General features: G+C 37.3%; 1 pseudogene; it reads left to right on the forward strand.

Moving 5' to 3' along the window:
• LOC122441554 overlaps positions 1-10,573 on the forward strand; it is a 19,863-nt pseudogene extending 9,290 nt beyond the window's left edge.
• Positions 10,574-13,275: the final 2,702 nt, after the last annotated feature.

A 13,275-nucleotide genomic window follows, 5' to 3' on the forward strand; every position in this document is an offset into this window, starting at 1 on the left:
GGTACATGCATGGGAGAGCATTTTTTTTTTTTTTTTTTTCCTCCAAACTCCATTTTAATGAGGCTTCTCTTTAATTTTCACAGAAGAATGGATAAACAGAACACAGAGGGGTTTTATGGCAGTTAAATTATGTGTATGATACCACGGTGGCATATAAATGTCATTATAGTATAGTACAGTGCTATTCACTCAGTCTTTCTGACTGTGATCCCATGGACTGTAGCCCATCAGGCTCTTCTGTCCATGGAATTCTAAGACAAGAATACTGGAATGGGTTGACACGTTCTTCTCCAGGAGATCCTTTAGGTAAAAATCCATAGAATGCACTATATTAAGAGTGACTCTAATGTTGACTATATGCTTTGGGTGATAATGATATTTCAGTAACAAATCAGGTCCCTTAAGTGTAATAAATATAACACCCTAGTTCAGGATGTTGATAAGACGAAGGAATTGGGTGTTTGTGAGGGTTGAGAGCATAAACAGTTTATGCAAGCTCTCTCTATTTTCCACTCAGATTTGCTGTGAATCTTAAAATGACCCACAAAGATAAAGTCTACTAAAAACATGATGTTTACATCAGGAATTGAAAAACATGTTAGATGAGTTTCATTACAATTAAAAATTCTATTCTGAAAAAGAGACTTTTGAGACAATGAAAAGGCTAACCACAGACTGGTGGAAAGTATTTATAAAAGACATGTTAAATAACTCATATCCAAAATGTATAAAGAACATTTGCTGAAACGTTGGAGAAGACCTAAAATAAGAAACAAACAAACAACAAAAAAAAATCCAACAGAGAAAATGGGCAAATGATCTGTGTAGACATCTTGCCAAAGAAGATACACTGATGAAAACAAGCATGTGAAAAGATTCTGAGCATTGCATTTTACTGTGTGCTTAGTCGCTCAGTTGTGTCCGACTCTTGGCAACCATGTCCATGGAATATTCCAGGCAAAAACACTAGAGCAGGCTACCATTTCCTACTCAGGGGTTCTTCCCAACCCTGGGATTGAACCACTGCCTCTTGCACTTCCTGCATTGGCAGACAGATTTTTTTACCTCTGTGCCACATGGGAAGCCATTACATTTCATTAGGGAAATGAAAATAATATATGATAAGTTACCACACATACACATTTATTGGGCTGGATATATTGAAAATACTGACATTACCAAATATGGGTAAGGAGACAAGGACATGGGAAAATTCATTCATTATACTTTGCATATTGAATGCAATATGGCATTATTATCACCAAAAGTCCGTAATTTGCATTAGCATTCACTCTTTGTGTTGCATGTTCTATGAATTTCAACTGTTTCTATGATGTGTAATGTATCCACCTTTACAGTATCATGGGATAAATCTGTCCTATGTATTCCCCATGCTTCTCTTGCTGCTGCTAAGTCGCTTTAGTCGTGTCCAACTCTGTGCGACCCAATAGACGGCAGCCAACCAGGCTCCGCCATCCCTGGGATTCTCCAGGCAAGAACACTGGAGTGGGTTGCCATTTCCTTCTCCAATGCAGGAAAGTGAAAAGTGAAAGTGAAGCTGCTCAGTCGTGTCCGACTCTTCGAGACCCCATGGACTGCAGCCTACAGGCTCCTCCGTCCATGGGATTTTCCAGGCAAGAGCACTGGAGTGTGTTGCCATTGCCTTCTCCATGCTTCTCTTAATCACACCCATTTCTTCTTCCCTCCCAACCATTGGCAACCACTTGACATTTTTACCGCACCTTTATTTTTATCTTATATCATACAGTTGGATTTATGCAGTATATATATTTTCAGATTGGCCTCGTTCATTTAGCAATATGCATTTAATGTTTCTCCATGATTTTTGTGGTTAGATAGTTCATTTCTACTTATTGCTGAATAATATTCCATTGCATGGGTGCTTCACAGTTTGTTTATCAAATCATCTATTGAAGGACATGAAGTGTACTTTTTGCATGCACCTAAGTTTTCAACTAATTTGTGGGACACCTAGAAACAGATGGCAACAGGAAAATATGGCAAGTTTATGTTTAGCTTTGTAATAAACCACCAAACTATCTTCAAAGTGAGTGTGCCATATTGTATACCTTATTTAATATCATGATTTAAAATATTACTTATAAGTGGTGTTTCAAATCTAATTGCACAGCACTGACACATTTCTCAAACTTAAAAAAATATCCAATTGTCTACCAAATATTTTTGTTTATATAACCTAAGACTACAAGGATTTCAACCTGTGCTCATTGTCTTACTGATAATTCTAATGTCTTTCATTGGTCATTAATTTCCATTACTCCCTGGTTTTAAATTTAGTCTTGTGCAAGAAAAAGCTATGCACAGAGAGCAAACCAGGAAATGAATGAGTCATCAGTACAGTTCTCAGTATTGATCTTCCCCAATGTAAAACCTGAAAAGCCCTTGACCTCTGTGAGCTTCAGTTTTCTTTATTCAATTAATATATGGTAAGTAAGCTAGATTATTTCAATAAAATATGTTACAGAGTAAGTGTATATTTACCAATGTAAGTTAGAAAAACAGTTGGATATAAATTTGAAAATAGTATGAGGTATTAATTCAGTTTACTGAATTAACTACTAGAAATTAACTACTAGAAAAGCTAGAGGTCTATGTGAATCTGTTGTTCATCTGCTATTAGTCTATATTTCCATGGTTGGTGATGTGTGCAGTCCACAGCATGGAAACTGGGTCCAGGAACCACACTACGTGGACTGCACTTGCAAATAAATTACAAAACCTATAAATCTGTTGCCTAAGGCACAGAAGGACACCTTAGGGCAGTGGATGAGACTGACCTACTTCCTCTTTTAACAATGACATTGTTTTTCTTCTATTATCCAACATTTTCCACCATCCACTTGCATATTTTCCTCTATTTTTGGTCAACAAGTTACTAAAAACTCCAAGACCTTGTGTCTATCTGGTTACTGAGTACAAGAGCATTCAGTTGCTATCCATATAGATTGAATAGACAAATAAAAAGTTGAGTTGATTATATCTGGGTAATTCCTTCTAGCAAAGGAAGGAAAACTTTAGGGACTAATTATCTTTAGGTTGCCAATGTTGTACATCACCATGACTTAAAATAGTCCCTCTGGTATGTAAAGAGGAAGATTTTTTGTTTCAGTATTCTGTGAGAGGATCTCTGTCAAAAATGGATGGGTATACTTGACACTAGTTCAGAGAGTCTTCTAACAAGTAAGTGACATATAATTTCAATGTTTGTATTCAGAGAGGCATTGTTTCAAAATAAGCCAATATCACTTTTTAATATATCTCCAATAGGCAACCTAGAAAAATGATACTGATGAACCTGTTTTCAGGGCAGGAATAGAGATGCACACTTAGAGAACAGACTCGTGGGCCTATCAGGGCAATGAGGTGGGATGGATTGAGAGAGTAGCACTGAAATATATAAATTATTATATTTATATATACTGCCCACTGCCCTCCACAGAAGTCTTCTCTCTGCCTAGTAAGATTCTGAAAGAGTAATGAATAAATGGTGATTTCATGATACAGAGGACAATCAGAGAAGGGAAGCATAAGTAATCGGTATTGAGTGTTATGATGATATTGTGATTCTCAAGTCAGGCTGTTTTCTAGGGCATCAATGTACCAGATGGACAGGGATTTTAAACAATTTTTATTTGGACCTTTGGGGGGATAAATAATATTGGGACAACCCATTAACTGGAACCAAATGTCCACTAGTTGAAGATGCACCGTATTCCTGATGCTGCTTTGTCTCTGAACTCATGTTTGTGCCATATTCTTTTGTGAATATGAGACAAGGTATTAACCTTTCTCTGGAAAAAAATAAATTTGGGCCTGTGATCACATAAATGCCACAAATAAAAGTATCTATCAATATCAGAAAGATATGAATAACGTACAGCCCCTAACAGCATGCTCCAAGGCCAATAATTCATGTAAATAAAGGCTGAATGCTTTAGATGCCCATTTTATGGTTATCAGTGTCCCAGTTGTCTTACATGCTCAAGTAATACATCACAAAATACATCCTCTACTACAAGATTTATACCTGATTCACAGTTATTTAAACCTGATCTTGGGAATATTGTTGCCTTGATTTTTGTTGCCAGAAGGCCCTGTAAATTTAATATAAGACTCTATAAATTTGTTTTAGTATACTTTGTAATCAGAATAGTACTAGAGCAATGACAAAAGATGATTATAAGGAGTAGTGTGGAAAATTTGATTAAAAGGCACTTAACTAAGATCCTACATTGTACAATGTTTTTAATTACTTCAGACAGTATATCCTGAAAACACATAGTTTGCAAGATATTTTTTTTGCAAGATGGAAACTAAAATAAGCACATCCATTATTGCAATATAAACAACTTTATGTTATAAAATCATGTTACAAAAATCCTGTAATCAGAAGTCCATTTTTTTTTGACACTTCAGTCCTAAAGTTCACAGAAGACTGCAAGATGAGATTATGACCAACATAGACAGCATATTAAAAAGCAGAGATATTACTTTGCCAACAAAGGTCCATTTAGTCAAAGCTATGGCTTTTCCAGTAGTCACGTATGGATGTGAGAACTGGACCACAAAGAAAGTTGAGCACTGAAGAATTGAAGCTTTTTAACTGTGGTGTTGGAGAAGACTCTTGAGAGTCCCTTGGACTGCAAGGAGATCCAACCAGTCCATCCTAAAGGAAATCAGTCCTGAATATTCATTGGAAGGACTGATGCTGATGCTGAAACTCCATTTGGCCACCTGATACAAAGAACTGACTCATTTGAAAAGACCCTGATGCTGGGAAAGATTGAAGGCAGGAGGAGAAGGGGAGGACAGAGGATGAGATGGTTGGATGGCATCAACAACTCAATGGACATGAGTTTGAGTAAACTCCAGGATTTGCTGATGGACAGAGAGGCCTGGCGTGCTGCAGTCCATGGGGTCACAAAGAGCTGGATACGACTGAGCAACTGAACTCAACTCAACTCAAGACCTATTTATTGTGAATACTTGGTTTTGACATTACTTCCATTATTGAGATCCCTTTATTCCATTTACTACTCTCTAAGAGCTTCCATTGAATCTTAATTCTTATTAAACATTCACTTTAATAAAATATTTCTTGATTTGAGAACTCTAACATCCCTTTTATAGAATGTAGTCCTTTGTTCAGAAGTCAAAAAGTATCCCTGAAGTGTTCTTGAGAGCACAGAAAATATTTTTTGAAAACATTAAAAAGTAACTGATTGAGACAGCCAAGGTTGTTTGGAATACGTACAGACAGAGACGGGCCTTGCTTCTGCAGAGGGGATGAGGAGCTCTAACGTCACCTGAAGCCGTGTGTGCTGCTTGCTAGCCACGCCGCCCTCTGTGACCCCGCGGACTGCAGCCTGTCAGGTCCCTCCGTCCACGAGATTTTCCAGCAAAGAATACTGGAGGGGCTGCCATTTCCTTCTCCAGGGGATTTTCCCAACCCAGGGATTGAACCCACATCAAACTGAAACTACCGATTCAATATTTAATGAGGAAAATGACTAAAACTTGATTATGCGGCATATATTTAAAAATCTTAATTTATTAAATGCACATGTCCCAATGAAAAAAAAGAAATGTTATGCCTAGAAATGGGTGGGTTTATGGGATTGATTACATACAAACAAACTATACATACTCAGGGGAATGGAAAAAATCATGGACTAGTGTAGTAACAGGCTTTCATATCATTTTACATCCAGTGCCTACCATATTCTCCTGTGCCAATATTTTATAATCAGTTCAGTTCAGTCACTCAGTCATGTCTGACTCTTTGTGACCCCATGGACTGCAGCACACCAGGCTTTCCTGTCCATCACCAACTCCCAGAGCTTGCTCAAACTCATGTCCATTGATTCAGTGATGCCATCCGACCATCTCATCCTCTGTTGTAACCTTCTCCTCCAGCCTTCAATCTTACCCAGCATCAGGGTCTTTTCCAATGAGTCAGTTCTTCACATCAGGTGGTCAAAGTATTGGAGTTTCAGCTTCAGCATCAGTCCTTCCAATGAGTATTCAGGACTGATTTCCTTTAGAACAGGTGGTGTGATCTCCTTGCTGTCCAAGAGATTCTTAAGAGTCTCCTCCAACACCAAAGTTCAAAAGCACCAATTCTTAAGCACTCAGCTTCCTCTATAGTCTAACTCTCATATCCATATAAAAGTACTGGAAAAACTATAGTTTTGACTAGCTGGACCTTTGTCAGCAAAGTAATGTATCTACTTTTTAGTATGCTGTCTAGTTTGGTCATAGCTTTTATTTCATATTTTTATAATGTATTATAACACCTCCCTTTTATTCTTTTAAATGAATAAGGGAAAGGATAATCTTATTGTAATGATTAAAATTTCAAGGCTCACTTTCTTTATGTTTTAAGATCCTTGCCCATGTTCACAGAGTGCAAAGAGATTTGTTCCCCTGTGTGACATTTGAAAGTGAATAACTTTATCAGACATTTTCTAGAGTTGTTTGCAATTTGAAGGAAGACGATGTGCATTACAAGTTTGTTGAAGAGAAATACATTTGTCAAGAGAGAAGAAGATGTAAAAAAACAAATTTTTATCTACTTTTCCTTTTATTGTCTGTTTTATACATTTAAAACAACGTGTTAGAGGTACGGGTGGGATTCAAAAAGGAAGGAATGCAATAGGAATAATAATCTTGTAGGTTTCATGTCAATGAATAACATTTCAGTTCATATTTTTTTTCTTTTAAAAGGGTCCCTTATAACATCATCTTCACACACAAAAAAATCTAAAGTTTTGATCATGGATTGGCCCATGATTATATATCTTTCTACATTTGAAAAAGGAATCTTAGTTGAAAAATGACAGTTCAAAATTTAATAATAATCAACTCTGCAGGACCAAATATAATTAAACTAAGATGTCAAACACTTATTAGCTACTATGTCTCTTCTAGAAGATCTCATCTCTCCATTTTCTGTTTCTCTGTTCTGTTCTGTGAATGGAGGCTTTTCCAAGATCAGAATAATTTAGTAAACTCTACTGGGAACATAAACATGGTCTGATCCTATACCAGTTTTCTAGTGACACAGATTCCTAAAAAAAAAAAAAAAAAAAAATCAACCTAGGTCTAGGAGGTTTAAACTAAAAACTCAAATTGTGAAAACATGAACTACTGAATAACAATCCACTATTTTTTAACTGGAAATGTAATTTCAGAGGTACTTAGTGTTCTAAGGAATTCTGTTCAGGAATGGAGAATGAAAAATAGAAATGAGGATGTCCTGAGGATATACCAAATATGAAAAAGACATTCATTTCTGTTCATTAGTATTTGTCAACTACTAATTATGACAAAAACCTTAAAGTTTACAACACATTATTTAAATGCTATAAGTGTTTCCTATTTGTCTTTTCAAGGTGTAATCAAGGGAGCAAGTATGCCGTGAAGAGACAGATCATTACACAGGTATAAATAACACAAATTTCTAATATGTGTATAAACCTATGTGGCATATAAATATATGTACAAAATTAAGACATTACTTATGGGGTAAAAAGTGCTGTACAACCTTGTATTTATATCATAAACCCCCAAGAGATATCAAATGTTTCCTAAATGCAGAGTAACATATCAGCAAAACAAGGGACACACATTTCATTAAATATAAAAATGTTAATCATACGCAACAACTTGGATGAACCTGGAGGACATTAAGCCAAGTGAAATAAGCCAGATATAGAAGGACAAATTCCTGATGATTCCATTTGTAAGAGGTTATCACAATAGTCAAAGTGATAGACAATAGAAAGGTGGTTGCCAAAGACAAGAGCAAAGTTTTAATTATGCAGGATGAGTAAGTTCCAGAGAGAGTGCAAATCATTGTGACTATAGTTAACAAACTATGTGGTGTAACTTCAAGTTTATTAAGAGGGTGTGTCTCATGTTAAGTGTTCTTATTACAAAAAAATTGTATAAAATAAATATCCTTAAAATTATCTTCCTCATAAAATAAAGTACCAAAATATAAAATGATATACAGATGACAAGTTACAAAAAACCAATCAGTGTTAAATGCCATTAAAGAACTGAAACTAAAACAACAAGAAGATGCCACTTATACACCAATAAAAAGTCAAATCCAAAATACTGACAACATTAACTGCTCACAAGGATGCAGAGCAACAGGAACTCTCATGCACTACCTATTGGGATACACATGAAAGACACTTCTGTGTCATTTTACACAACTAACCTAGTCTTCCTACAAAACCCAACAATCACACAACATGGTATTTACCCAAAGGAGCTGACAATTTATGTCTACACAACAACCTGCACACAAATATTTATTGCAGCTTTAACTCATATTTACAAATGATAAACCAAGATATTCTTCAGTATATGAAAAGGTGAATAAACTGTGCAATATCCACAGTATTGGAATCAATCAAGATAGTCTTCAATATGTGAAAAAGTGAATAAACTGAAATATCCACAATGGAATATTTTTGAGCACAGAATCCCACTGTCTAGCCATGAAAAGACACAAAGTAATTTTAAATGCATAATACAGAAATAAAAGAAGATAATCTGAAAAAGTTACTTGCCATGTGGTTCCAACTATGTAAAATTTCTGTAAAAGACATAAAAACAAAAAGAGAAAATAAAGTAATCAGTGGTTGGCAGGGGTTGGAGAGAGGGAAGAGTTAATCTAAATAATAAAACGGCCAGTTATTTTTTACCAGTAAAAGAGATTTATTCAGGAGCGGGGATGAGTAACTGTGATGAATCACATATAAATCTGATAAAGCAAAGGAGAGGAAATTCTCTTATCATGAAGAGGAAGTTAGGAGAAGCTGTTTATAAGCAAAAAGTCCACTGGAGGAAACTGGGAGCTTGAACTACAGTGATTTTCTTTACCTGAGTTGTCACAGTCTCTTGTGGCCAAGGTATTGTCAGCCAAAGAGAAAATCTTTCTTCCTTCTGATGATGACAGGAGTTTCACATCCTGCCCGAGTGTTAAGTGCATATCTTTCAGTTGGGATCCTTACTGACTGAATATGCCTGAGACCTCCCCCTTTTGATTTACTGACACCATTTTAATGAGGTTTCCCTTCATTAACTTTCACAAGCAAGATGAGTAGGCAGAACACAGAGATTAATTAAGGCACTAAAAGAACTGTACTATTCTGTAATAATGGGCTCCCCTTATGGCTCAGCTGATAAATAATCAAAAAACTGGCTTAAAACTCAACATTCAGAAAACTAAGATCATGGCATCTGGTCCTATTACTTCATGGGAAATAGACGGGGAAACAGGGGAAACAGTGTCAGACTTTATTTTGGGGGGCTCCAAAATCACTGCAGATGGTGATTGTGCCATGAAATTAAAAGACACGTACTCCTTGGAAGGAAAGTTATGACCAAACTAGATAGCATATTAAAAAGCAGAGACATTACTTTGCCAACAAAGGTCCGTCTAGTCAAGGTTATGGTTTTTTCAGTGCTCATGTATGGATGTGAGAGTTGGACTATAAAGAAAGCTGAGTGCTGAAAAATTGATGCTTTTGATTTGTGGTGTTGGAGAAGACTCTTGAGAGTCCCTCGGCCTGCAAGGAGATCCAACCAGTCCATCTTAAAGGAAATCAGTCCTGGGTGTTCATTGGAAGGACTGATGCTGAAGCTGAAACTCCAGTACTTTGGCCACCTCATGCGAAGACTTGACTCATTGGAAAAGACCCTGATGCTGGGAGGGATTGGGGGCAGGAGGAGAAGGGGATGACAGGGGATGAGATGGCTGGATGGCATCACCGACTCGATGGGCATGAGTTTGAGTAAACTCCGGGAGTTTGTGATGGACAGGGAGGCCTGGCATGCTGCGATTCATGGAGTCGCAAAGAGTCCGACACGACTGAATGACTGAACTGAACTGAACTGAACTGAAAGACTTTCATCCTTATTCTCATGGCTGTTGACCACTATGTGGCCATCTGTAAGCCCCTTCGATATATGACCCTCATGAGCCATCAAGTCTGTGGTGTGCTGGTGACTGTGACCTGGATGGGGTCTTGTCTTCATTCTTCAGCTCAGATTCTTCTAACCTTGAGTCTGCCTTTTTGAGGTCCCAGTGTGATAGATCACTGTTTTTGTGACTTGCAGCCTTTGTTGAAACTTGCCTGTACAGACACTTAGGCGACCAACCTACTCCTGGTGTCCAACAGTGGGGCCATCTGTAACAGTGAGTTTTGTCATGCTGATGTTCTCCTATACTATCATCTAGCATTCTCTGAAAAACCACAGTGCTGAAGGGAGGAAGAAAGGCCTCTCCACCTGCATCTCCCACATCATCATGGTCATTTTGTTCTTTGGTCCTTGCATATTTATATATACATGCCCTGCAACCACCTTTCCCATGGATAAGATGATACCTGTGTTTTATACAGTTGGAACACTTTTGATCAACCCTCTGATTTATACACTGAGGAATACAGAAGTGAAAAAGCTCATGAGAATGTTATGGGGCAGGAAACTGATCACAGGTGACAAAAGATAAATGGAAGTTTCATATTTTTGCTTCAAGTTTAGATTGAACTAGAAGTTCCCAGAAAATATCATCTTTTGTTGCAGTGTTGATATAATCCTATCATACAAAAGTAGTATTCATTTCCTTCAGGAAAGTAAGCACTGTAAATGCAAGCAGTTATTAGTGTTCAGTCACTTTTATGTAGAGGATGACACAGTACCCATATACCAGAATGTAAGTTACCTTGCCTTAGGTGTTTTGCACTGCTGTGTCTCTGCGTCTCTTGACTGACTTATATCACAGTGGTTTTAATCTAATGTTTTCCACTCCGTTTTAATTTTGACTTATGGTCTTTTCTGTGTACAGTTGCACTTAAATACTTATATTCACAGTCTGGCAGGTTTTCCCTCTTTCAAATTGTTCTGTTTATTAGACATTTTGGTCACATCTGTCTTATTATAGACCTTCAACTGGGTTGTTCTTCCTGACTCAGCAGAAAGTAACAGATTCAAAAAATATAGAATCATAATATTGTAATGGACAGTGTATAATCGAGACAATCTCCCTTCAATTTACTGGTGTTATACTTTGAATTCATACCATGTGTTTATATTGATCCTTGTAACAATGACAGAATATGGAGATAAAATTCCACTTCTGAAGTATTTATAAGAACTTAGGAAGGAAGTCAAGAACTTGATTGGATTTATACTTATAATGATATTCTTTTGGTAAAATATATGTTCCTAATTCATTTCCTTCTGAATTTGGGAGTGGTGTAGTTTTTCTCATGAATTATATATATACATTTTATTTTGTTCTGTATTGACATCTTGTAACTGTAAAACTGATTACCCAAATTAAGGGTGATATATTTACACATTCTAGAAGGAGAGAGATAAGCAGTTGATGTAAGTGAATATTAACACATCAGTAGATTAAACAAATAATGAAATAATTCAGAGAGTTTTATGCTTTAAAATAGCAGTATGTGCATTATGGACATGAATTATGAACTCCAATTAAAAGTAACACCTTTTAACATTTACCCAAAGGACTTGAAATCTTACATCCACATAAAAATATTCACTGGTATTTATAGCAGTTTTAGTCTTCACTGTTAAAGCTTAGAAGCAATCAATATGTCCATCAATGGGTGAATAGATAAACTGGTCAGTTCAGTTGAGTTCAGTTGCTAAGTCGTGTCTGACTTTGTGATTCCATGGACTGCAGTACACCAGGCCTCCCTGTCCAGCACTAACTCCCGGAGTTTACTCAAACTCATGCCCATTGAGTCAGTGATGTCGTCCAACTATCTCATCCTCTGTCGTCCCCTCTCCTCCCGCCTTCAGTCCTTCCCAGCATCAGGGTCCTTTCAAATGAGTCAGTTCTTCACATCAGGTGGCCCAAGTATTGGAATTTCGGCATGAACATCAGTCCTTCCAATGAATACTCAGGACTGATCTCCTTTCAGACGGACTAGCTGGATCTCCTTGCAGTCCAAGGGACTCTCGAGAGTCTTCTCCAACACCACAGTTCAAAAGCATCAATTCTTCAGCACTCAGCTTTCTTTATAGTCCAACTCTCACATCGATACATGACTACTGGAAAAACCATAGCCTTGATTAGATGGACTTTGTTGGCAAAGTAATGTTTCTGCTTTTTAATATGCTGTCTAAGTTGGTCAAAACTTTTCTCCCAAGGAATAAGCATCTTTAAATTTCATGGCTACGGGCACCAACTACAGAGATTTTGGAGCCCCCCCCAAAAATAAAGTCTACCACTATTAACACTATTTCTCCATCTATTTGCCATGAAGTGATGGGACCAGATGCCATGATCTTAGTTTTCTGAATGTTGAGGTTTAAGCCAACTTTTTCACTCTCCTCTTTCACCTTCATCAAGAGACTCTTTAGTTCCTCTTCACTCTCTGCCATAAAGGTGGTGTCATCTGCATATCTGAGGTTATTGATATTTCTCCTGGCAATCTTGATTCCAGCTTGTGCTTCATCCAGCCCAGCATTTCTCATGATGTACTCTACATATACGTTAAATAAGTGCAATAACAATATACAGCCTTGACATACTCCTTTTCCTATTAGGGATCAGTCTGTTATTCCATGTCCAGTTCTAACTGTTGCTTCCTGACCTGCATACAGATTTCTCAAGAGGCAGGTCCCCATCTCCTTCAGATTTCTCCACAGTTCACAGTTATCCACAGAGTCAAAGGTTTTGGCATGGTCAATAAAGCAGAAATAGATGTTTTTCTGGAACTCTCTTGCTTTTTCGATGATCCAGAGGATATTGGCAATTGATCTCTGTTTCCTCTGCCTTTTCTAAAACCAGCTTGAACATCAAGAAGTTCATGGTTCACGTATTGCTGAAGCCTGACTTGGAGAATTTTAAGCATTACTTTACTAGTGTGTGAGGTGAGTGCAGTTGTGCAGTAGTTTGAGCATTCTTTGACACTGCCTTTCTTTGGGTTTGGAATGAAAACTGACCTTTTCCAGTCCTGTGGCCACTGCTGAGTTTTCCAAATTTGCTGGCATATTGAGTGCAGCACTTTCACAGCCTTATCTCTTAGGATTTGAAATACTCAACTGGAATTCCATCACCTCCACTAGCTTTATTCGTAGTGATCCACTTGACTTCACATTCCAGGATGTCTGGCTCTAGGTGAGTGATCACACCATCATTATTATCTGGGTCATGGAGATCTTTCTTGTAGACTT

The sequence above is a fragment of the Cervus canadensis genome, chromosome 5, assembly GCF_019320065.1.
Source record: "Cervus canadensis isolate Bull #8, Minnesota chromosome 5, ASM1932006v1, whole genome shotgun sequence".
NCBI lineage: Eukaryota > Metazoa > Chordata > Mammalia > Artiodactyla > Cervidae > Cervus > Cervus canadensis.